Here is a 22,328-nt window from a genome sequence, read left to right as displayed (position 1 = left end):
CCATATCAAAGATGGCTGCCACACTTTTCTCTGGTGGGACTACTTGTCCTACCTCGGTTTCCATTTTACTTACTTCTTATTGGCTGCCAGCTCTTTGTAACTTGGATTCCTGACTGCACACGGTCGGAACGCCAAAGGCGCAGTACGCTTTTGTCTTGACCTTGTTGGACTTCTGGTAATGTTTATCATCACAGGACAACTACTACCTCAGTATTTACTAGCTACGCGTAACTATAATCAATAGTCATTGTTTTGTAGCTTTTGCTAATAGGGTACACTCCGCAATGTTTTACTCGTGCTCGCAACAGCTGTAAATTCTTTTTGAGGTCACCTATAGTTTCCTCTTAAACTACTAGCGATTTATTTTGGTGTATCATAGTAAGCTGTGAGAATGTACACTAGTCTCATTATCTTGATATGTGAATATGACCAATTTGTTTTTTGATGGTCCGGTTCACCGTCTGCTTTGACGTATGCTCTTGCATGGCAGTCAGTGACGCAGGGCATTTCTTTATCTCGTCCTTCTTACAGTTTTCCTACCTACAGACACAACACAAAGCAGGATCTCTCTTTTGTTTAATACTTGTGTTTCCCTGGGGACCAATCACAGCCCCAGGGAAACCACACATATTAAAAAAAAAAAATCCCACCATAATTTTTTTTATTATTATTATTTTTAAAAAAATATATATCCTCTAGTGGGGTGAAATCGCACCCCCATGTGGGAAACCCTTGTTTTTTATTTTTAATATTGTCCCCCATGGGGGGAGGACAGCCCACTTACACAAGGGGCGACACCCCCAAATCAATCCCTGGGGCCAAGTGCCATTTCCTGGCCATGGATTGCAGCTGTGTCATGATCCATGGGCAGGAAACAGTGCGAGGAAGGCATAGATGGAAAGGGCAGACTCTACTCTTTCCAACAATGCCTCCCTGGCATCTGGGGAGGTCATTTTGGCCTTTTTTCCCTACTGGAGTAGTGAGAGGATACTTCCGTGGTCCTCCGATCCTCCGGTGTGGAAAAGTGTGATGTCAGCGCACCTTGCGGCGCAGTGACATCACTGTTGGGTGGGAGGAGGACAGGGGGAGATGCGGAAACTCTTCTGCATCTCCCGAGGGGATTAAAAAAGAATTCTCCAGTGCAAACTGGAGGATTTTTAAAACCACTCCCTGATGTGGCCAGTGGTCATGGCCCACACCAGGGAGTGTGTGTGGCTGAAAGATGCACTGATAGGGTTAAGAGCTATCTCAGCCAATTCACCCCCATTGTTTATAGGCAGGATGAACCAAATCATACAATTTACAGCCCAACCAGAGCTATGAGGAAACGTTTATCATCTTAATTGCCATGATGGAAAATCTATGTTCATTAATGTATAGTCCAAATACACTACTGCATTTATTTATTTATTTATTTCAGGAGTTTTATATTGTGTGAACGGGACCATAAGGGTATCAGAGCACTGTACATAAAGCAGACAAGTCATACATAAACTGGAAAAACGTGAGCTATATTTCAAGCAAATAAATCAAACATAAAAGGGAACACTGCAAACAAGAACAAATGACAACAATACAAAGTGATATAACAAGTTGCCTGGTCAAGTCCAGTGACTTCAAAGCAACTATTGCTGGAGTCTAGTCAACAGAATTTTCACTTCTTTTTTGAAGGAGGTAGTCAAGAGGTTTTTGGTCTTATTTCCGAAGGCTGTGTGTTTCATATTCTTGGGACTGAACTGGAAAAGAAGCGGTTGTAAGTTTTCTTTTTTTGAACTTCTGTGGGTTTACCAGTAAGGGGTTAGTGCTTCTTAAGGAACAATATCCACCAGACAATTTGAGTTTCTTGACTAAGTAGATGAGCATGTTATGGTGAAGGACATAGAGTGGGTCATGCAGGCTATCTTCAACTGGATCCTTGCTTCAAGCGGTAGCCATTTTAAAAGTTTTAGGTCTGGTGTGATGTGGTTGGATCTTCTGGATCCCATGATGATCCTAGCAGCTGAGATGATTATGACCCTAAGCGGTGCCAATCTTGCTTTAGGAAATCCTGCAATAGTTGCAATCCTGTAATCTAATGTGGAGATGATTGGACTGCTACCCGAAAGTCAATGAGTAGCAAGAAGAATTTGGATTTCCTAAGCAGCGCCTTGAGACCCTCACGGGTGAGTAGTGTGCTTTACAAATTCCTGATTGATTGATTGATTGCTCAGATGGTAATTAGCTCCTGTGGTGGTTACACTGATATGATCTTGCATACTGAGGTGTTTATCCAACATTATACCTAGTGATCTAGTAGAGTCAATGAGGTGAAGGACAAAATTAAAAGCTGTAAGTTGTTTGAATCATTCTTATATGGGGGCAGAGTGATTGTGAGGGGCAATCAAGAAGATCTCTTTTTTGAGTGTGTTGAGCATAAGGTGATTGTGAGTTAACCATTTCTGATTTTTCAGTAGGGTGGAATTGAGAGTTTTGATGTCTTTGGGAGATGGAATTTTCAATTCAAGTTCAATTGTGTATCGTTAGCATACATGTGGTATTGAATGTTTGAAAGCTTCAGAATTTTGATAAGAGGTTCCATGAACAAGTTGAATAATGTGGGAGGCAGCGTTGATCCTTGAGGAACTCCTATTGAAACTGGAGTAATGCCAAAGAGGGTTTGGTTAGCTTTGATTCTCTGACCTATCACATAGAAATGAGGTGAACCAATTCATAAGGGGACCAGATAGACCCATCCTATTCTCCAGGAGGTTGATCATGTTGTCATTTGGACCATATCAAATGAAGATGAGAGATCCAGCAAAATAAGCAGACAAGGTTTGTTCTGATCAAGCAATCTCCAAGCATCATCTGGAATGTGAGTTAGAGCTGTGTCAGTGCTGTGTCCCGTTCTGAAGCCAAATCGTCAAGGAGAGGAAACTCCTCAATGTGTTTGCAGAGTTGCAGGTGTACTCATTTCTCTAGTAACTTTGCTATTGTTGAGATGTTGATATTGATTGGAAATTGTTATGGTCAGACAAGTCTGCATTTTTATTTTAGGACTGGGGTGACCTCTCCTATTTTTAAGCAATATGGGAGAGAGATGCACTAACAATATTAGTCCAAAGAGGCAGAGTGGAAGATCTAAGCTCCTTGATTAGGTTGGCGGGCATCAGATCATTAAAGTGATTGGAGAGTTTTATTGATATTATTAAGTTGAGTATATTGGCTTCATCAGGACGTTTGAAGGCATTCCAAGTAGCTTTATTTTTTTGTAATATAACCAGTATAAGTGGATCTCTCCAGGTGCTGTGCTGGGAGAAGACTGGGCTGCTCCTGACATTGTAGACGCTGGGAAGCAAGAAGCAGTTCTGATTCAATATTCCTGGTTTTTCAATGAAATATGCAAATAATTCATCGCCACCAAGCAGTCATCCATAATGCAGCAACTGGTGGTTAGATTTACAGACAGTTTGTTGTTTGATGATTTCAAGATGTTTTTGGGGTGTTTTTTTGGCACTGTCAAGTCGGGCTCTAAAGTAATCTGCTTTTAAACTTCAGATGTGCTTGTTGTAAGTGCTTTTTATCAACCTCAAGTGCTTGAGGTGAGCAATGGATGGAGAGCTTCTCCGTGATCTCTCAGTGAGTAATGCCATTGATCCAGGGTAATGAGCATCTACTGAGTATTTTTATTAACTGTTTCAGAGGAATTTTGTCAAGTATGTTTGACATGGATTGGAAGTAATGTTCAGTAAGATCATTCACATTCATCAAGCTTCTGAGAGTATGTATGAGGTTGTTGTTCATAGAGGTTCAAATTGGTTAGCTTAATGATTCTCAATTCTCAAGACCATTGTCTAGGTTTATGGGGTTGGACCTATTTACTCAACAACTTTTCCAAGATAAAGAAGGAGATTAGGTAGTGATCTGACCAATCACAGGGCACTATGGAATCCAGTTGTATGACATCGATTTTGACAATTATTAGGTTGAGGGTGGAGCCTCTAGTGTGTGTTGGGCCATTACATAACTGGATAAGGGTAAAGGCATTGAAGATCTTCAGTAGGGGGTCATTTGAGTTGTTGCATTGAATGTTGACATCCCAAGTGTTGGAAAGTGGGTTACTAGTAAGGGCAGGTAAGTCCGTACACTTAACAATAGGCCACCACCCACCACTAGGTCCAGCCAGGGTCTCAATAAATTAATCCCAGCTCATTCCTTGGTAGCCTGGCAACGAGCAGTTATGCTTAATTTAGGAGACAGGTGCATAACGCATTCAATAATCACAAAACAGTCAATAAGTAAAACACAAAACAGAATACAAATCCAACACCAATTTTACAATGACACTAAAATGACAAAAAAAACAATAACGATAACCGGAGATATGAATTTTTAACGAATAAATGTTTTCTAGTGCATAGAAATCAAAAGTGCCAATCTGGACATCTGGTCCCACTCGACTGGGGCGAAGTCAAAATTTGAGGCCGACCGGGATGAATCCCAGCTCAGCTACAGTGAGCGAGAGGCCTCGGTTGAAAGTTTTACCTTCAGACTTAGGCGGTCATTCTGGCCCTGGCGGTAAAAACCGCCAGGGCCGTGGTCCGCGGGAGCACCGCCAACAGGCTGGCGGTGCTCCTTTGGGCATTCTGACCGCAGCGGTACAGCCGCGGCCAGAAACGGAAAGTCGGCAGTCTCCCGACGGCTTTCCGCCGCCCAGGGGAATCCTCCATGGCGGCGCAGCTTGCTGCGCCGCCATGGGGATTCCGACCCCCATACCGCCATCCTGTTCCTGGCGGTTCCGGCCGCCAGGAACAGGATGGCGGTATGGGGTGTCGTGGGGCCCCCGTAAGAGGGCCCCACTTAGAATTTCAGTGTCTGCTTAGCAGACACTGAAATTCGCGACGGGTGCTACTGCACCCGTCGCACCCCTTCCACTCCGCCGGCTCCATTCGGAGCCGGCTTCCTCGTGGAAGGGTGTTTCCCGCTGGGCTGGCGGGCGGCCTTTTGGCGGTCTTTTGACCGCAGTACGGTCTTCTGGCGGTTCCCGCTTGGCGGGCGGCTCCTGCCGCCCGCCAAGCTCAGAATCATCCCCTTAGTCTTTTTCTTGAAGATTTTCTGGACCGGGACAAAGTCACCTGTTGAAGCCAACCTCTTCAGAAAAACATTGCAGGAAGCCTCGTCAAGGATTCTATGTTCAGGCTTAGACGATTTTTTGGGACGTAAAACTTCTTCCAGGACTAAGTTAAAATTTAAGCCAAACCCCCTGGAGCCCTCCTTGGTTCCACTGTTTTGAAAACCTCAGTCAACTTTTTATGTTTGGACTTAGAAACATTTTTGGAGCTTTTTCTCTCTGACATCGGACGACCCTCCATTGAAAGCTAATTTGATGCAACATTGCACATTGCCTTTCCATGAGCCCCAGTTTAAATCCTGGAAGTCTGGAGCACTGGAGCTTTCAAGCCGGGTTGCGGTCGTCGTTGGCCGGCTTGACTCACGACGTCGGGTCAGACCACTTATGGAGTTTTTTTCCAAAGTTGAGACAAACTTCTCCAAACTTCTGGATCTTCCTCCAGAAGTTCTTTTAAGGTTCTTTAGGTGTCCACAACTCACCCCGAGGTTCCAGAAGCTGTGAGTTGCTCCGTAGGGGCTAGGACTCCAATCCCAAAATGCACCTGGTTCAAATCCAATAATGACCACTGGTCACTGGTTAGGTAGTCAATTTCCTCAGGGCTTGATGCAGGGGATTCAGGTCAGCTATTTTCTACCTGTAGCATAGAGGGAGTCCTTTCTTGAAGTGGTAGAAGTCAGACAAAGTCCTTTTCTTGGTGAAGCCCAATTGTGCAGCTAGTGCAGTGCTGAGTGCAGTGTACAGGTGCAGGCAAGGGGTCTAGCAGGGCAGTCCTTCTTCTTCTTGTCTTGTTCCTGGTAGGGATCTTTGGTGGGGATGCAACTCTGCCAATTTTATCCTTTCTGGGCTAGAATGCAGGTGGGGCTCTGTCCCATCATGTGAAGGCCACCACCCTCTTGAGTGCCCACTTCCTGAAAAGTGTGGCACAAATCAATCCCAGGGAGCAAGATTCCTCCAAAGAAAATTCAGTCTTATAGTTTACATCTGGCTGAGCCCACCCACAGGTGTGGCTGTTTCCCCTAAGACACCCCTTCCTTAATCTAATCAGTGGGCACCTGGTTGTCTGGGCTTTCAGGAAATGGAGGAGGTACAGCTGCTGTCCCAAATGTCCTTCCTTCCTTTGAAGACCAGTTTGGCTGCTCTCCCCCCATTCTGTTCTACCATCTGCTGAGGCAGATCTCCTCCCACTAGATGTTTCTTTTGTTTTAACCCAGGCCACTTCACACCTCATTAAGGCAGCTTGGGTCAGGCTGCCAGAGGCTGACCAAGCAGAAAAGGGCACTGCAGGGCTGAAGTTAGCAACATTTAGCAAGAATCCTGAAACTCTTCCCAGATACAAGTTATATTAAATTCAACAGTGGCAAGTTGTTGGATGTATAACTTTTAACTTATTAGCACACATGCCATATTTAGCTCCTTCCTATGGAAAATAAGACTTTATTATTTTAAAATAAAGTCTCTCCATGTTAGCCTATGGAGCCCATTCACTGCAATGGAGAAAACTAATTTAGCTATTTTTCCCTCATCGGGGCTTATAAAACATCTTTTATAAAGTCCCTGCTTCTAGTTATACTGCACCCAACACTGGGGGCCCTCAGGGCATACCTTAGGGGTGACATATGTAAAAACAAGGTAGCTTAGGACTTTGGAAGTACTTTTTATTCCAACATCGAATTTGAGGTTACCTTTAATTGAAAAGCAGCCGGCAAGACAGGCCTGCCTTTTAAAATGACACTGTTCACCACAGCAGTGCAACTATGGGCTTACTACCTTTTAAAATTACACTGTTCACCACAGCAGTGCACCTATGGGCTTACTACCTATGCTGGGGCCCTTAAACCTATATGCCCTACCATATACTAGGGAGATGGTCTCCATTAATCGTTCAATGAAAGGTAGGTTATTTCCCGGTGGCAGGAAAACCAAATAAACTGCATCTTTAGTCTGAGCCAGTAGAGTTCTAGATGTCAAACTAGGAGTCTGAAACAGGAAGTGATAACATGGGACACATCCTCTAGATTCAAATTCCACAGATGACAACATCTTTCCACTAAGACTGCAGATCTTTGATGTCGGGCACTATAGATTCAATGAGCTTTTGAACTGATATTGGGTTATGTAAATTAATCAACATTTAAATACTTGTTTTTCCATAAAGCTTCCGAGGACAATTTTACCTATGCCTGATTAGGTTGGTAAAGGTGTCTACAATATAGTCTGCATGTTTATGAGACAAATAGTTCAGTCTTCAGTAAAATCTTAGGGTCTTCCATATTAAAGCCTTTCACTGTGTATGGATGATCTTTGCAACACATTTTAATGACGGAAGGTTGTTATCTGTGATAATCTTGTCTGCAGAGGAAAAACTCAAGAGAGTGTTACCTTCACTTACTTGTCTTAGCTCCATCAGTATCAATTGCTTTAAAGTGTTTTAAACTTAAAACTATCCCTTTATGATAATAAGACAGTGAAGTTCAATTGTCTTGTCATTAAAGACAATAGAGGCATACAGGAAAGCTGGAGCTGGAGCTTTGCTCATGCTTAGGGCTCTGTGACCTTGTTTCCACATAAGGTACCCAAGCCAAATTTGCATCCCTTTTCCCCAGTATTCTGAGGATTCTAAATGTATCCAGGGTTTGTGTATTTGCCTGGAGGGGACTGTGAAAATATGCAAAATAAAGCACAATTTTGAATTTTTGGGAAAATAAGAAAAAAGTATTCTGTATAAAAATATATGTTTTTTCATCTAAAAAAGGCATAAAGGAACAGTCTGCTGTGCTCCAGTCACCATCTTCCCAGCTCTTAGAAACCTGGAGAGCTGAATCAAAAAAACTAATTTTGTACCATAGTTTTGGCATTTTTCAAAGAGTTAGCTGGTGTTTCCTATTTTTTGTGGTATCAACCTACTTCCAGTTTGTGGAGTAAACCAAATGTGAACGTTCTTGGTGATTTAAGCTATAGATTTCAGAAAAATAGACTAAATTCTAAATTCAATAAGTGGTCATAGTGTATATCCCTCATGGTTCTCATAATGAAAATGACTGTTGAAATAAGGAAATATTGAAAATGAGTAGTAGAACAGTTCACTTGTGACAATATTGTCATCTGTAACTTTTTGTCACAATGGCCGATTTACAAAAACATTATACCGTTATATCTGTTAGATGCTTCTGGTTTTGGGATTACATAAGGTTTGTAGGTTCTCCAAGAACCCAAGTTACCCAGAGCCAACCACCGAGCTGCACTGTACAATCGTTTTTCAATCTATACCCAGTATAAACCAAGTTATATGGTGAAAAATGTAGTGTGAAAAATGGGTTTTAGGGAAACATATGTATTTTTAAAATGGGAACAAGATATTGAGCTTAGGAGCAATGACTATTTCTATATTTCTGAAATTATGGGTACCCATACTAGTGTATGATTTACAGGGTCTTCTTCAAAATGTTTTGTTTGTTATATACTGGATTCAATTTGAAAGGAAAAATTGCAGCAAAATCCAATTGGTAGTAAAAAACGTTCTACTATTCTATGCTCCCACGTGTCTTCCTATACAAATGGTACCTCACTTTTGTGAGTGGACCTAGTGTGTGCGAACAAAAATGGCCCAAGTGGGTGTATCACATTTTTCCACTGAAAACTGACCCTTTTTTCCAAATGTAGGAAATAGTAGATTTTGTTTCCAATGTAGGTACTCATAAAAGTATGCTGGACCCATGCTGTGTAAGGCTTTGAATGTGTGTTTCAGGAGCTTGAAAAGATCTGTGGATGGGGAATGAGTGACGCTGTTTGAGGTGCAGGGAGCGAGCATGCTGTGATATTGAGGGAGGAGGTTGCTTGTTGAGTTTTGCATAGTTTGGAGTTATCTACTTAGTTGAGTGAGGGAGTAGATAGGTATCGTGGTAAATGCAGCATTAATGAGTTTGAATCTGTATGTGAAGATGAAGTGATGGCATGTGTATCTCTACGATCTTGACTATCTGCCTTCTACCTATGCAATATCCCTGTGAAAGCACACCTAACCTCTACCTAGACAAGCTTTTCTTATTTGTTTATGTCTATGTCCTCATGAAAGTCCTGACTTATCCCAAATATTCGTCAAGGTAATCTATAGTAATGCCTTCCATTGCTAGGTACAAGAAGCTCAAGAAAATGTGTCTTTAATTTAATGCACTTCAGCACATTCACCGTACTAAATCCAACTCTTTCCAGTTTGTAGATGAAAGTTTCAGGTTTCTAAGAATGCCTCAGAGGCCTACATTCCTAGAAATGAGTGGCCATATCTACCTTTGTAACTAATGCAAACATGCTGGGGAATACTGCATAAGTTCCACAAAGTAATAAGTTAAACAAATGTCCTGTGAACTAATTTGCCAACACTTGTACTTTTGCTTTGAAAGTGTGAAATCTCAATTAGTAGCTTGTATCATAACCAATGTTATTGAAAAAGGGTACAGGACACAATATGTTGCATGATGATTGGTGGGCAACACATTTTTAGTATGAGGACAATATACATTTCACTATGTAGCCAAATTAGTACAGATGACGCATTGCTGAGACAGTGATCCAGTATATATATAGATATATAACAACATAGAACAAGACTTTAAACAGATGCCAAGGCTGCATCAGGGCTGGTTCCACTTTGAGAGCATTGAGGGGGTTTCCCTCCTATGTTTGTGCCCCTCGGACCCCTACCTGTGCCCCCCCCATTCCCAGTATTAAAATTTTTAAATCAATAGATTTTATTTTTCTGGCCACGGTGGTCAGCTTGTTTCTGCTGCTGCAGACCAGTTGTTGTAAGTATGTGAGGAAGGTAGGAGAGGCTTAAAAATAATTGGCTCCACATTCAACTACCTAGAGCAGTCAGTCACTGACTTTTGAAAGTGGCAGCCAGCGTGTGTGTCAGGTTGAAAAGCAACCTTTCTGTGGCCAGCCTGGCATGCACACTAGAGGCCTCTTCTATATGCCCAATTAATGAGCTGGGGGGTATCACAGCTGCAGCCCCCCCGGTTTCCTAATGAGAGCTAACTTCACCTGCCCAAGCCAGTCCTGGCACTGCTCTCATGCTCTGTTGCTAACATAAAAGCAACATATCAGTACCTGCATTGACTTGTTGAGGCACGGTTATCAGGCCTGTGGTGTGCACTGAGGCAGGGCAGGGTTAGGAGGTTCCGGTCAGGTCAACAGAGCTGTTTTCCAATCACTGCATAGCTTTAGTATAGAGCCATGTAATGATTGGTCCTTAGTTTCTGCTGTTGAGAGCAGTTGGCATTGAGAAGCAATTACTGTATGGCTTTGCTTAGCTACCTTTATTATACAGACAAACCATGAAGTGTAATTGGCACTTAGGCACGAGTGGTGATTGTTGGCCCCTTGTATTAGTTTTTTATAATAATACTGCTAGAACTTTCTTTATGCCAACATCACGCAGACTGCTGTTGGGGACCCCTGGGCCACTGGCTGTGCTCTTTAGCCTCTTAGAAGTTTGGAGAAGTCTTGAAGAGGAAGAGATGTGAGTGAATTCATGCATTTTAAAAGCTATCCTGCTTTCTTATGAGACCGTGGTGTTTGCTGCTTGCATGCAGTAGAATCTAAGTGGTACGTTTTATGAGGTGATATAGAGTGTCAGAGAAAAGAAGATTCTGTAGAGTGGGGATCGGGTGTTGAGACTGAGACAAGTAAGAAGTTACATCCATGTCGTTCCTAGCTGTGACAGAGTTGAGAAAAAAGGAACTTTATAGACTATCTTGAGTGTATATCATCTCTAAAAATAGCCAACGATCTCAATTCTGTAAGAACCATAGTGTGTGGAAGAAACAGGAGGCCACTGAGAGAGTTGAGCGCAATTTTGCATTGTGGATTATAGGAAAAAAGGATATGCCTGGAATTGACAGGGATAGTTGAAGCAGCAAAATTGAATCAGCACCTGGAGGGGAAGCATGGTGAACGATTCAAATTGACAGGGATAGTTGAAGCAGCAAAATTGAATCAGCACCTGGAGGGGAAGCATTGTGAAGGATTCAAAAAGTGAAGAATGGGAGCTGTGAGTATCAAGTGGATTGGCTCAAGAGGAGCAACAGCAGCCTCACAAATGGTGTGTCAAGAGAAAGGACTTGAGCTAGGGTACAAGCATCTACCTAACCATTCTGGTGCTGTGATGGATGAAAGAATCCTGTGGTACAGCAGAGGAAGACGGAGTAGTGGAATGTTCAAGCCTGTACTTTGCAACTTGTGAGATACTCATGTGACAGCGTAGGCATCATACGTGCTGATGCTGATAACGAGCAGCCATTTTTGATTGATCAGCTTAAGCGCATAAGAACATTGGAGCACAAGGAGGTGCATGTGCGGAGACAAAGTACTCAGTGTGTCGCTGCTAATTAGCACTGTTTGCAGTAACCCACAAACCTTCTGCCATGTCAATTAACATTTGATTTCTACCCCACCCTATGCACTTTGGAGTGATCCGCATTACCAGCAGTGATACACACACCTGGGGGGTACATTTTTATTTGCACATGTGCGTTTACCATCAGTGATGCACACACCTTTTGAGAAAACATACTAGTGAAGACGGTGACATGCACACTAGCAAGTACTGTTGTTTGTTATTGAGGAGTTCTCCATCAATGATCTGCACACTAGATTGTGACTAATTGGCACTTGCTTGTATAGAAAAGAAAGAGATCTTATAAGGTTAAATTAATATTTTTTCACAAGCATTTGCTATTATGTATAATGCATGTTAGCACATTATAGTACAGTATTTACAGAAGTATATTTGGGGTAACACAGGTACAACAGTTAACGTTTTGAGTAGGTAGGATTTGTTAGCAGTCATGTGTGCTGCACAACTATTTACATTGACTCCACCCATACTATTACTGCCTGAACCTGGTGAGCAGTGCATGAAGTGAGAAGAGTGAAAGGATTATTTCACTGATTATATGTCTAACACACATAATCAAACTTTAACCTCTGAAATGAAAAATAAAAGTATTTTATTACATTTATTAGGTCCAGAGGATATCAGGCAGTATATTCAAATGGAGAAAAAACTGAGAAATGCAGAAGAGACTGATATATATATGAAAATGCATTGGATGATTTGGGGAGGTATTATTCACCTACTATTTGTAAAGCAATTGATAGATATACTTTTTTCAGTGGAAGCAGGGCCAGAAGGAGACAATAGATGATTATGTATCCGAGCTAAAATAATGAGCCACACCATGCAGATTTGGTGAGTTACAACAAGAGTTGCTCAGTTATCAAATTATGATGCATAAAAACAGTAAAGGTTTACAGGAGAGACTATGGGTGAGTGGAGATGTGACTTTAAAAGATATTTTGGCGGTAGTGAGGAAGGCAGAAATTTCAAATAGATGTGCCAAGGCAGCCTTAGAAGTGAATAAGAAAAGCAAACAAGTTTGGGTATTGAGTGGAAAGAAAAGTGGGAATTAAATTTAGAAGTATTCTGAAAGTAAGAAAAGCTCAGAGAGTAAAGATTTTAAAATGATAGATTCCTCAGCAGAGAATATAAATAAGGATGGCAATCAAAATACATTGACCGGTTACAGATGTGGTAGCTGTGAGCACTTGGAAAATAGAGGAAATGCAATACAAGAGACCAGAAGCACTTTATATTTGTCTTAATAGGACATGCAGCCAGAACGAAAGAAGGAAAAACATCCAGTGTGTATCTAATTCGCAGAAGGAGTCAACATCACATGAGAATCAATCTGGGGTGGAGGAAAATATCCTGATGGTTAATTATGCAATTTTGGATTCAGCCACATGTTCTAGGAAGAAACCAAAATGTGATTTGGTAGTGGTAATCTTGGTGGCAGATTCAGGATTGCTTTACACAATTGTTAATCAGGACATGTGGAAAGACAAGTTTAAGGAAGTCATTGGGAAAGAGTAGAAAAAAATCAGGCATTCGACCAGAGTGCTTCACAGGAGAAGCTATACCTCTGGTTGGGCACAGGGAGGCTCCATTCAAGTTTAAAGGTTGTTCTGCAAATGGGAACCTGTATGAGGCAGAAGTGTATTGAAGTAGAGTCATCAAAGGAGTTTAGACTTTATAGTGACTCCCAATAGCAAAGAACAAGTGTTATTAATGGATGGTGACAATATGGGGGAAACTCTGAGCAAAGAATTTCCAGAGGTGTTCTCAGAGAAAATTGGAACATTGTAAGGTTTTAAATAAGGAATTGTGCTGAAGGAGAAAGCAGTTCCAGTGAATTATAAAGTGAGGGATTTACTAATAGTGGTCAGGAACAATATGGAAAAAATGAGTTAATAAGACTTGAGGAGGCTGGTATTATCAAATGCATCAAATCTTCTAAATGGATGTCTGCAGTAGTAGCTGCCAGAAGATCTAATGGCAAGATCCAACTATGTATTTATCTCAACGGAGTGAACAAGCAGATTCTGGTTGACAAATACCCGTTGAAAAAGATAAATGAGTTGTTGTCAAAAACAAAGAATATGAAGTGGTTCTCGATGGTGGATGTAACATCAGCGTACCACCAAGTGCCATTACATGAGAACTCCACATGGGTGCTTTCAGTTTATTAGAATGCCTTTTGGACTGGTGTCTGCTGTATGAGTTCCTCAAAGGTTGATGGGAGGGATCTTGAAAGGAATTGATTGAGTCCTGTATTTTCAGTACGATGCTTTAAGAAAGGTGGATGAATAGACACGAGCATGATGAAAGGTTGAGGAGTGGTTTGAGGAAATTGAAGTCCAATGTTTTGGCGGCAGAATATGCAAAGTGTAAATTTGCAATAGAGAAAGTCACATACTAGGGACATGTTATGGGGGAAAGGAAATTTGACTTAAAAAGAATAGATGGTAGCAATAATTGAAGCTCCTGCACATGCAAATAAAGATGAGCTACGCTCATTCTTTGGACTCACGGAGTATTACTCCAAATTCTTAAAATATTTTGCAGAAAAGATGCATAGTTTGATACAATTGCTGAAAATTAGAAGTACATTTGAATGCAATGAGGATTGTGACAAATAATTTGAGAGTATAAAGAATGGGGTATGCACCGCAACACATATTCATGGTTTTGATCCAGCTTTGCGTAGTACGATAAAGGTGAATGCAATCAATAAGGTTCTGCACGCTGTACTTACTCAAAGGGACGAGCATGGAAAGGAATGGGTAGTTGGTTTTGCATCTCTTAGTCTTACTTCTCAGGTTGAAGAATACTCTGTAATTGAGAGGGAAACGCTTGCTTACGTATGGAGCATGGAGTATTTTAGATCAATTTGATGTAAGGACGGACCATAAACCATTGGTAAATTTGCTGACCACAGACGGTTTCCAGAAGGCATCTGCAAGAATTGCAAGCTTTTCTATGAGATTGCAAGATCTCAATTATCAGATAAAGTTCAGATAAAGTATGTACCTGGTGTGAAAGGTAAAGTGACGGACTGTTTGGGCGCATACCATTACGCATTTCAGAGCTACCACGGAGTGAGTGGAATTAATTTCAAGTTGCGTATGAGGATGATGAAGGTTTGAAATCAATTGGGAAGTAGGACCGGAAGGAGGCTTATGAAAAGCCTGAAGTTTTATCCAAGGTGAAACAATGTATCCAGGATGGATAGGGGATAGGAAGGGTTGTCCTGAGGTTATAAAGGGGTTCTGGGAAGTCAAAATGAACAGGCTCTAAAGTCGGACTTTGTAATGAGATATGGAAAAATAGTTCCTCTGCAGAGTTTGAAAGGAAGAGAGTCGGAATTGCATCATGAAGGGCATTTTGATGTAGTGAGGATGAAGAGGAGAGTGACATCTTAATATTGGTGGCCTAGAATGGATATGGAAATAGAGAGAATTGTAAGAATTTGCTTGCAGGGTGCAAATTCAGATGAGAGTCTAAAGACAATGAGACCGACATTATGTCCCATGGAGTCTCTTAAAATGGTTTGGGAAATGTTGGCAATGGACTTTGTGGGTCCAATTCAAAACAAAATTGAGGAAAGTAAGTACATCATTGTGTTGATAGATTACTTCAGTAAATGGGTGGAGATTGATATTGTACAGAAGGTTGATGGAGAAACTGCAGTGAAATTTTTGGAAGCAGTGTTCATGATAGAGGGTTTACTCAAAACCTGTTGAGTGATAATGCACCACAGTTTAACTCAACAGTGGTTGAGGAGTTTCTTCAAAGGAATGGCGTGAAACATGTATTTACCTTGGTTTACCATCCTGCCTGGAATGGTGCAGTGAAGCTCTTTAACCACGTTATTAAGAGTACAATTCTGATTGCTAGTTGTAATGGGAAAAAATGAGAGGTTAAGGTCAAGACAATGCTGTGGACATGTAGGCGAACACCTTCACTTATGGGTTTCAGGGGCAGATGTACACTTTTTGCATTAGCGCAGGTTTGTGACAAAAAGTATAGTGCCAGCTATCGCCATTCCTAGATGCCGGCCGGGCACCATATTTAAGGAGTTGCGCTAGCGGGCACTAAGGACCTGATAGCAACCTTTGAAAGGACGCAAACAGGGCCTGGGAGGCGCAGGGGGAACCGGGGCTAGTGCGCATATTGTGGCGCTACACTGTTTAGAGGCAAAAATATTACCTCTAAGCAGTGTAGCGCCATTTTCTAGTGCACAAGCCCCATGGACATGGCTCCTGTCTTAGTAAAGACAAATGTCCCCTGGGCATGGCCATTGGGGCCAGCGCCCTGCAAGGGGCCCCAAGTCAGGGCCCCTAAGCAGCATTGGATAGAAAAAAAAATACCTGCCCGGGCTTACTTTTGGATGGGTCCCCCATCCGTGGGTGACATCCTGGTGTGTATAGGGGTGGGTGGGGGTGTTCCTGGGGGATCTCCGACCATGGAAACTTCCTCCAGGTCCCTTAATGCCTGCCCATACCCAGGCATTAAATAATGGCACTAAGCAGGCTTAGCGCCATTATTTAAGGCCTTCCTCCTCCCGTGCATGATTTTTGAACTGAGGATAAATAAGGCGCAAGGCCCTTGGAGTCATTTTTTGCCTGGGAACGCCTACCTTGCATTTCATTGACGCAACTAAGTTTTCTGCAGGCAAAAAATGATGTTTATTCCAATATTTTGACGCTGCACAGGTCTAGCGTCAAAATATAAATATGGAGTTAACTTTGCGCCGGATTTGCATAAAAAAATTGCACAAATCCGGTGCAAACCGAGTATAAATATGGGCCTCAGTTCTTTTGTTTTGATGCATGGAAGAGAGCCGTATATATGAAAGACAGTCTAAGATGAATGGGTAGTGCACAGAAGGTAAAATGGTGAAAGAAAACATTTTGAAGGCTGAGTTTGCATAAGAAATATTTTGATGCCAAGAAAGGAATGAGGTTAATGGTAGGTAAATGGGTGAAAGTCAGGAAGGTGGACAACGTGCCCAAGGGCGAGAGTGTGTATTTAGGACCACTGAGAGTGGTTGAATGCTTGAAAAATTCTGCAAGGCTTGGTGGCAATGGTGGCACATGAGTCGAATAGCAAGATGCAAGGAGATGGAACTAATGGAGAAAGGATATGAGAAAGATGTAATGTTGGATGATGGTTGATTGAAGGAAAATGATGTAATGGTGGAGCAGGAGGATGGAGAGTGTACATATGGAACACTCATAAAGGTTCTGTTAGGGACGGATGATGTGAAGGTGAAAATAACTAGAAGGTTGAATAGGATGATTCGCACACCAACTAAACTCAAAGACTTTAGGCCTGATTTAGAAGCTGAAGGAGGAGAATCCTGCATCACAAACATGACGGATATCCAGTCTGGCATAATACAATCCCATTATATTCTATGGGGATTGTAATAAGGTGGACGGGATAGCTGTAATGTTTGTGACAGAGTATCCCATCTGCCAACTTCTAAATCAGGCCTTTGCATTAGAAAAAGCTGTATCTGTATTACTAGCTAAACTTATATAGTTTTGTATTAGAATAATATTTACTTGTTGCTTTTGCAATCCTATATGTTAAACATTATTTTATTGCATTTTCTTATTTGTTCAATTTTATAATGTTTGATGTAAATGCTATTCTGTGTGGTGTTGCTGCTCACATGTATTGCAATGTAGGAGATAAGTTGTATGAGATAATTTGTATGAAGTAATATAGAGTGTTAGAGATGAGAAGGTTCTGTGGGGTGACGGTTATGGCTGAGAAAAAAAGAAGAAGCTGCATCCCTATCTTTCCCAGCTGTGACAGAGTAGAGAATAAAGTAACTTTATACACTATCTTGAGTGTGTAACATCTCTACAGAGACAGCGTGATTCTAACCTGAACATTTATGCTGCTAATTGAACCACATTTGTTGTGACCATGCTTTGAAGTGTAAATATTGCAATAGTGACACTCAGGTGCTCATTACGAGTTTGACGGTCACCGAACAGCCTCAGTAGAGGAGGCAGTCTCACCACTGTGGGCACAGTGGAGTAGACTGCCATATTATGACCATGCAGTGATCCCACCGCAAAACAGCCAAGGTTCCACCAATACAGCCAGTATGGTTGGACTGCCGCAGACAGCAGTTATCTCCAGGCCAGCGGGGACCAATTCACTGCCCACCATATTATGAGTCAGCAAACCACCAGGATTTCCAGGATGGTCTGACCACCACAAAAACCCTGTTAGAAACTGCGGGTATATAAGGAGACACTCATCCCCAGGTACACAGACCCACCCGTGGCCACCATGTGACCTGAACTGGAAGTATTCCCATTGCTATATCTCCCCATACACCTCCAGGGCCAGTGACAATGATGAAGATGACAATCGTAAGTACCCCCACCCAGCACACACTGGAGGGAAGGGCAGTATTACACACCTAGACACAACACACACCCTCGGCAAGGACAGCATCTGCCACACAGACATGCAAACACCCATATTAACACACACATCTACAGACACACACGCACACACTAACTACACAAATGAATACTCTAAATACGCATGCCAGAAGACACGTGCCATTCACACAGCACACCACACAACGCACACACACACCACCGCCACTGTCAAACACATCCATACACAACACCCCACAATCACACAACAACAACAACATCATGGACACACCAACTCATTGTCAGAAAGGCACATCAAACAACTCTACCCAACAACACATACTGGCAGCAATACGTAGCATGTTCATGAGGCGCCTTGTGTGGATGCAGCCACTTGTTTTACATTCCACACATATTTCAAGCGATCTCTTGTCCGACCAGCGGTGGGTGTAGGGAGAGGCCAGGCTGCAGCGGCCTGTCACAGAGGGGAGCGGAGATGAGTGGAGGTCAGTGTCCCAGCCTCCTGCCCCAAGGCCGCCCAGGCCCTCCAGCGCGAGCTGCCATAAATGCTGGGCTCCACAATGGACGGGATGTGTCTAATGCCTACCAGCTGACCACCTCAGCTGTGCACAATGAGTCTTGTGAAATGTCAGCCGGATGGCCGGCAGCTAAAGGAGCCGCTTGTTTATCCTGCAGTTGAAGTGCCCCTTGTTTTTCAGAAATCCATCAGACAATGCAGGGTGCCTGACAGCATAGTTTGCTTTCCCCTCTGCATCACTCGACCATTGCTCAAACTGAAAAATATGGCAACACGACGCCTTCCGGGTTACGAAACAATACACAAACAACTCATTAGAAACATAATTAAGGCACAATAAGTAAACGCATGTCTCATGGACGCTGACATTTCATTCAGCTGGTATGATTTATGGTCTTGAACAGAGAAAGAGAGAGAGCCCAACAACGTATCTCGTAGTTTAGTAGAGCACATTTCTCACAACTGTATTTTTGAGGAAAGTAAATTGAGATGAATCGCACTCTACACGAGATAGTTAAAACGTCAAGTTCAGTAAGTTTCAGTGCATTGTTAGCGTTCTCCCCAGTAAAAGGTAACGAAACTTTGCAATGAGGAAACACAGGAGAAGCAGGCAGTGCTTGCCGCTAATGGAAAATACAATTCCGTGTGATGTCCTGCTTCTTTACACACCCGCAGAATAATTGTTTTTTTAAGGAACATCTTAAACACTTATGAGATTCTATTTATCTTGCTTTCATTAGTGGAAGGCACGCATACCTCATGCTGTTTCCGGAGGTTAGCCCTCCTTGAGCGCAGCAACCAAGTACTGAAATGCGAGGGTCGCTGTTTCCCATCCAGTTTGTGGACTACTTTTGATGTTTTTCCGCAGCCCGATCTCGCTTTGCAGAAGTCTAGCTTTTTGCATGACCTCGACCCTGTTACATAGTTAATTGCACTTTTGCTGGTTACGTAGATAATTTCACTTTTGCCGATAGGTTTCACTACGAGTGAACTGTAGCAGCGCGATCGCGCTTTTTTTCCATTTAATGTGGCAAGAAAAATCCGATTGGGAGTTTACAACTGTTAATAGCTCTAACTCCAAGAAATGTGAGACCAGTTGCATTGCAAATGCTTGTTTCTGATGGGCGCTGACCTGCATGAGAGAGACAGACAAAAGGAGATCTTCATGTAGAGTTACAGTACACCTACAGCAGTGGCCTACACACAGCATGCACAGTACATGCTCATACAGAGTCCACAATACGCCATTATCATTCATACAACAGAACCCCAGCAGTCAATCATGCCATGTCAATATTCACACAATTTCGCCATTAAACACCACCCTAGCTGATAAGTATTCCACACTGCACTGACCCATTTATCTGGAGCCCCATACAACTGTCCATACAGGGGTAGAACCCCTTCCACCAGTTTCTCCAGATCCTCTGGGGTGAAGGCTGGGGCCCTATCTCCTGCAGGACATGCCATTGTGGCTTCCAGATATAGAACACAGCAGCTCATGCAGTGGAGGTCTTGCTAGCTTGAGAGTCAGGAGTCAAGTGAGCTGGGCTATAGAAAATGGCAGTCATGGCTGCTGCGGTCATGACCGTCACCATCAGCAGTGATCATCATTGGCCCCAGTTTCCCATTGACATCAATGTCAACCAATGAGAAGTTGCACAGTGGTTCCGACCGCCTCACGTCATGACGACTAACGCCGGCGGATTGAGGTCACTCCCATCTATCCTCGGCATGCAATACAGGCGGCTGCCATTTTACATATTTTTAAGTTAAGTTTAAGATATCAATGTCATTCTAGCACATGATGGCTAGATGTTAATCACAAGTTGCTTGATGTACGATGTCAACTCATGTGAATCCACCAGTGAAGTGAGTGTCACCTGCCAATATGTCTAATGTTTCATCTTTTCATTGTGTGGATGTTTAATAACTGTATCCGACTTAGGGATGAGTTTACTATGTCTGACTTCCATCTTTGTACAGACCCCTTGTGACAAGTATAGCGATGGAATTGCCAGTCAGGATGTCGTAGTTGTGTAGTTTGTGAATAACTGTTTACCTGTGTCAGGTTTCAAATACCTGTTTTCCACTTCTATGGTTTACTTTACTGTAACAGATGTGCTGAAATTTGTTCTGTCCTATGCCTAGATACCATCCAATTGGGATATTGAGAAATGCACCGGTCTACCGGCCCCTACTTGACCTTGCTACCATGGAAGACAGACACATTATACAGACCTATCGTCCGAACCGTCAGACCCTCAGGGAGCTGTGTATCCAGTTGGGGCCGGATCTCCTGCCAGTCAGGGTAATCCCTATGTCAACCCACCAACAGTACAGGTGTTATCTGTCCTGCATTACCTCACCTCACGATCTTTTCAGGTGACAGTGGGACTGGCTGCAGGAATGTCACAGCCGATGTTCAGTTTAGTGTTACAGGATCTAGTGCATGCCTTAATAAAGCACTTGAACAGCTACATCAGGTTCCCACAACGTACTTATCTGTACACTGTGAACTCTGCCTTTAATGACATTGCACACGTTCCACATGTAATAGGGACCACTGATGGCATCCACATCGCTTTGGTTCCTTCCAGGACCAATGAGCAAGTCTACAAGAACAGGAAGAATCACTATTCAATCAATGTGCAGGTGGTGTGTCTTGCAGACCAATATATATCCCATGTGACAGAAAAGTTTCCAGGATCTGTACATGATTCTTACATCTTGAGGAACAGCAGTGTCCCACAAATGATGTTGCAACTACAGAGAGAAAGGGCATGGCTCATTGGTAAGTGTACCACTGTCCATGTCTAACGTCTATGTCACTTCAATTCACAGTCAGCTCTATGCCTCTTATAGTTCCCTAAAGATTTGTATCTTTATGCACACAGGTGACTCCAGTGAGGTACCCTACAACAGATTGGGAGGACAGTTACAATGAGGGTCACAGTCATCTCGATTACACGAGGTGTGTAATCGAGGTGACATTTGGGCTGCCGAAAGCAAGATTCAGATGAGTACATGTGTCCGATGGTGCCCTACAGTAGAGACCAGAAAGTTTGACAAATCATTGGAGCATTTTGCATGCTCCACAATTTTGCACTGAGAAGACACATTCCACTGTTAGATGAGGAGGAGGTGGCAGCTGGACCAGTAGCTCAGGCTGATGACTTTGGAACTGATGAGGAGGTAGATGAGGAGGATGCAACTAACTCTAGGATTGAGTTGATTTGGAAGTTCTTCCAATGAATGCCAGGTATGTGTGGTCTAAAGTTAATGAATCCTCTAACCCTGTCTGCCTAGTGACATTGTCAATCCTCATCCATCCTTGTGTTTTGCATCAGGGGATATGAGTGCATTACATCCATCCATCTGTACTATGCATTTTGCTGGGATGCTGACTTACCATAAGTGGCAGTGTAGTTGCTATACTGCCAAAGCCATGCAGTACTTTCTGTTGGCATGGCATGACTTCAGCACAGGGTTCCCCATGATGCATGGTTTCAAGACTGCAGTTTGGATGTCAATGGTCTGGCCTAATCCTATCATATAACAGTCCAGCTACCCATCCACACTGTTCCCAAAGCTGATGTCTGGTATCCACCTGTTTTAGACATTGCAATATGGGTTTTCTGCTGGTGATGTTAGCTATGAGGAATGGTTCTTTGACTCTGCATGTGTGTGACCTACAGACCTAGCTTGCAGATATATGGTCACCTCCCCACTGCAACATGATTCCTGTGGATTGCATTATGTCCTGTATGTGTATTGGATGGGCAACATGGGAGACATCATTGAAGCGTTACCCTCTCTAGATCTATCTTCAGGTCAGCTGTGTGTTCCACTCTACTTTCTGACATGACTGTGGGC

Source organism: Pleurodeles waltl, chromosome 1_2, assembly GCF_031143425.1.
Source record: "Pleurodeles waltl isolate 20211129_DDA chromosome 1_2, aPleWal1.hap1.20221129, whole genome shotgun sequence".
NCBI lineage: Eukaryota > Metazoa > Chordata > Amphibia > Caudata > Salamandridae > Pleurodeles > Pleurodeles waltl.
This window is presented reverse-complemented; position numbering follows the sequence as displayed.